Source organism: Cupressus sempervirens, chromosome 10, assembly GCF_028749045.1.
Source record: "Cupressus sempervirens isolate cs-2001-9-10 chromosome 10, ASM2874904v1, whole genome shotgun sequence".
Classification (NCBI taxonomy): domain Eukaryota; kingdom Viridiplantae; phylum Streptophyta; class Pinopsida; order Cupressales; family Cupressaceae; genus Cupressus; species Cupressus sempervirens.
Genome location: NC_143127.1, coordinates 161,271,357 through 161,276,765, shown reverse-complemented (window position 1 = coordinate 161,276,765; position 5,409 = coordinate 161,271,357).

Genomic DNA, 5,409 nt, shown 5'->3' with positions numbered 1-5,409 from the left:
AAGGAAAAGTCTGAAGTAATGTAAGAAAATTACAACTCCTTGTGGCCTCTTTACAAGGCATCCATGTCTACTTCCTATCCTTGTTTAAAATGTTTGGGAAAGTTAGAGACATTAACAAGAAGATCCAATAAAGCAGAAATTAAGGATGAGTTTGGCTTCTTGGAAAAAGATCTACAAACCAAAGTCTTGAGGGAGGTTAAATTTGAGAAGAATTTCTGACCTCAATAGAGCATTAATGTCAAAAATTAGATGGGGGTTAATTAGGGAAGAGGTTGGGTGGTGCATAATTATGAAGGAAAAATATCTAGGGGAAATTATTTCTAAATATAAGGGTATGTGTAGGATCATGATGGGCCAAAAAGTGACAATATGAAAAAAAAAAATCACTTTTTCATCTGAATTTGCTGAAATAAAAAGGGTTTTGAAAAGAAATTACCAGCTTTACATCAGTATAGTTGCTGTCAAATTATGAGTTCAATAAGTAATTATTACTTGTTTTCTAATTGAATTACTTATAAAGTGTTGATTAATGTACTCAATGAAATAAATTATAGCTTTAAAATGGTTTAACCTTCTCAAAATCAGAAAGATGCACCACATTCTATGTTTTTCCTACTGTAAGGAAAATAAAAACAAATTTTAATTTTATATAGATTTGAATAAGTTAAGGTGGTCAGATACAAGAGTTTTTATATTCCAAAAAAAGTTGGAGAAAATATTTTTAAATTAATTATTTCCTTGGAATAAAAATATAAAAAAATATGCATCACATCTAGATATGAGTCTAGACTTCTTATATCTAGAATCTTTAAAAAAAAATTATCATTTGATTGTGATTAAGGTGGTCAGACATACACCTACTTCTTATTTTTTCCTAATTTGTTTTGTACTTTTTCATTGAAATTCCAAATTTTAACCAATTAAATTATTTTTTATAAAATAAGGGCTAGTATTTTAGAAACTACATTCAATTTGCTATAGATTTTGTTGTTACAATTTTTATATATAGGGTTCATAACTATAAGATTTCACATCAAGCTCACTAACATTGATGTCTTGATTTTTCATTGCCACTTAAGGCCATAGTTTAGCCTACCATGATCTTGCACATATCCATAATCTTGGCAATAATGGTATACTTGTGGCCTCTAGAATCTAGACTAATATTGTGTTTATTCAAGAACTTCAAAGGAAAGGTACCAAGTTCATAATGGGTAATGGGAGAAAGATAAGATTCTAGGAGGACAATTGGATGACGGTTACCCTGGACTAGTCACAATTCTATAAACTAAAGCAAGTTTGTATTGACCAACTTGGTACCATAGTGAATAACTACATTGATAAAAATGGGAAATTGATAAATCTGGTTAGAGGCTTCCACCATAGCCCTTAACCCAAAACCTTTAAAGGCGAACAAAAATATTTTAGATCTCGACCTTTTTATCTGAGGATGTTTTAGTGTGGCAGCCTAATGCCTCGAGAGAGTTCAATGTGAAATTGACCCACAATATCATTATTGGTCAAGAGGAGTGTACTAATTGGAAATATGTTTAGAACTTGGGGATTATTGCAAAAGTGAATTTCTTCTGGTGCACTATGTTGTATGGTAGCATACTTACAAGCAATAACCTTAAGTTGAAGGGGTTCCAATTGGTGAATATGTTTGTGTTTTGTGAAATGCAGGAGGAGGCTACCCCCCATCTATTGATCCATTGTTCTTATTCTAGGGAAGTATGGCTAGGAATACTTCTTAAATTTAAGCTCCAATGGGTCTTTAATCATAATATGAAACAATTTATTTTGGGTTGGGAGTATCATGTTTTTCACCCTCTCATTAGAATTTTATGGATAATGATCCCCAATTATGTTTTCTAGCACTTATAGAAGGAAAGAAATAGATGTATCTTTAGGGATCAACATATCCCCCCTATTACTATTCAATTCAACCTATTACATGATTATATCCCTCACTAAAGATGGAAGACCCCCTCCCACCCCTTGACACCCATAGAGTGTGTCATTGATAATAATTGGGGAGTAAAGGAGCTGGTGTCCAGAGTTGATGACTCTAAATTTCTAGCTAGACAATGGGTGAAATGGAAACCTCCCCCTACTCTAGTTGAAGATTAACTTTGATGGATCCACTAGGGGGGACAAGAAGATGCAAGGGGCACTATTAGAGATGACTATGAAAATCTTGTGATGGCCTATACTTGTAATTGTGGTGAAAATAGTAGTAACTTTGGTTAATCCATGGGTCTATTTTGGGGGTTCAAGCATGCCAACTTACATAAAATATTAAATTTGGTTGTGGAGGGAGATTCACAACTTAATAAATCCATAAAGGAAGAAATAAAGTAAACTTGGAATATCTCCCAAATAATTAAAGATGCCCATATGTTTATCTCAAGACTTTGGGAAGTTTCCATTCAACACATATACCATTGGGGTAATTACGTGGTGGATGTGCTAGTAGGAATGGGTCACACAATGATGGGCATGTGTATCTAGGAAAATGACATCAAGCTTCCAACTCATATCTAGGTGGTAATCATTAAGGACTCCAAATTTTGATGAGATTGTATATTATTAACGTTTACCTTTGGGTGACTATCATTACTTGGACTAGTTTGCTAAAAGGAAAGCACATTGTCATTAATTATAAGGGGATTCTTATTAGTCCAAAAAGTAGTGATAAAAATGGGAGAGTTTTATGCCTAAATTGACATGCCAAATTTCACAAGATTTGGTGGGATTGTGTTAGATATGAAAGGATGAGTGATTTTAAAAATGATAGTATGAGAATTGATAATGAAAAGAGTGTTGTTATGAATGGAGCAGAAAGTACCAATGACCATTATGTTCTTTGAGGAAGGTCCTAGTTATGTGGCATTATTTCCCAAATCTTTTTAATTTGGGTTCTCATCATTTTATTTCCTTAGCTTACAAGTTTCATGGTGCTCTCTATGGGTTTTTAGCCTTTATTGGATTTTAGAAGGGATTATGTCAGATATCTCTAAGGATTTTATTAAGGACATGGATGAGAGTGGGGAAATGGGTGGTAACCCTATTCATATCAACCTCAGTTGCATTGAAAACTACAAAGAGGCTTCCTGGACTTACCTAAAAGAGGGTGGCTTAGAGTCATTTATGAAGTGTATTAAGAGTTATCATGAAGTAGTCTCCACGAAGTTTGTTAGCTCTTGGAATAATAGATGGGTGATTGTGAATAGGATCTCATATGAGATTAATGAAGAGTCCATTATCAAGTTTGGTGATCTATCCTTGGAGGGTTATAAATGGTAGAAGAAAAGTTGTGTGGTAGATGAAGCTAGCCTTAACCAATGTTTTTGCCCTAATAAAATCCTGATGAGTAATCATGGTGGTTTTGTTGGAATGGATTTATTGCATCCCTAAAAAGAGGTATGCTATGGTATCATGAGATATCTCACCTTAGTTGAGGGTAGATTTCAAATTTTCTTACTACTACCATTTCCCCATTTTAAACTATTTTTGTAATCGTGACCTCATCTCCTTCTTATTTTTTCTTCTGCATTCCATGGAGGATAGGATTCTTAAGGTTAGGGATAAGATTAAAAATGGAAAACCCTATAATATCATGCACTAGGCCTTCATGTTTAAGCTTTATGATTTCCATAGGAACCTTGTCCTAACCAACCTATCAATGTGTAGGATGTCCTTCCTAACCTGACCCTTTCTACCTCCACCCCTCAAATCTCTATGGAGATGATGTCCACTATGGAAACCAAAAATCCAAAACCCAACTCACACCATATTATGAAGAAAATTAAAATGGAGAAAAATATCCATATTAGGGACTCAGATGTGGAAATGGAGGGTGGTAGGTGGAGATCCCGAAGAAATAAGAAAAAAAATGGTGAATGTGGAACTTGGGCCCAAACTTGAGAGCTCACCTAGCTCTAACTCTATGAAAAGTGATAAATGCAAACATCCTCAAAAAAAAATAGAAGAGTAAGAGTTTCCAAAATAAATATGTTATGGATGAGGAGGAGGATACTACGAGTGAGGCAAAGGGTGAGGATAGTATTCATTTGAGGCCCCTCCCCTCCCATGTCTCTAATATCTAGAAGAATGAAACCCCTTAAAATATGGGGAGTGAGTCGAGTGAAACTCTCACCTCCCCCATGACTAACTAAAAAAGGTGAAGAGACACATAGAAAAGATCCTCCGTGGCCACTTCCTACTAACAATTAGGACAAACTTGAAGGGTTGGGAATCATTAATAGGGAACTTAAAAAGATCAAAGAGAGGAAGGAGATCCTGGAGTTTGATGAAATTACCAAGCTTGCAGTCAAGGTGATGCATTTGGTTTCTTCTACCCTCCACCTTCAACATATAGAGAATGAAGGTCTCACCTCGACGGTGGGAGTAGAGTACACCACATATTCATTCTATAGGTTCCTGGTAGATGACTAACTCAAACTGCTACTAGATAAACTAGAGGGAAATGAAAAGAATAAGGAGAATTAGTTCTCCTTGTGTCTTAAGTTTTAGTTTTTGTTATGTTAACTTCTTTAGCACTTAGCCCTTGTGGGCATTGTTTATGGTGTTTTTATAGACTCTTGAATATTATGGTTTTTGTATATTTTATGTTATAGACTATCTCTAGTTTGCTTGCTAGGTCTTGGGATACTTTACTATGGGAGTTTTTGGAATTAAAAAGGGGTAGGCTAAATTTAGTCTCTTTTGACTTGTATTCATTCTGTAACATTTTGTTCTTCTGGGCCAACCCTCATTTTCTAGTTGTTTTTAATTTTAAAAACTCTACTTAACTAGGGATTAAAATCATATCTATCAAAAAAATATAAGTTGTCACTTTTCTTAAATCTTATACACTTTATATTTTGTATCATGAAATTGATAATTTTATAAGCTTATAATACTGAAAAATCATTTATTCATCATTTCATTGTCTAGATCATTTGAGGTCTTATTGTGAAAAGTCTTATTGCTAGTTCCATATTGCATGATTTTTGAAAAATTATTGTATATACAAATAAAATTTTGATTTTTTAAAAAATTTTAAAAACTAAGTAATATCTTCATTAAGTTTTTAAATTTTATCTTAGTGTATTTAATATATTTTTACAAAAACCTTATTTTATATTTATTTATTTATTTATTTATGTATGTATGTATGTATGTACGTACATACGTACGGACATACGCATGCATGTATGTATTGAACAATTAATTTTATTATATACTATTTATAAAATAAATAAATATTTAAGTAAAAAATATTCTTCATAATATATTACATTTTAAATTAAATTTATTAAATAAATAGATACTATTTATTATAATAAAATATTTAAGTATTATTTTATTAATTATTTAATATTAATATTTAATAATAATAATATA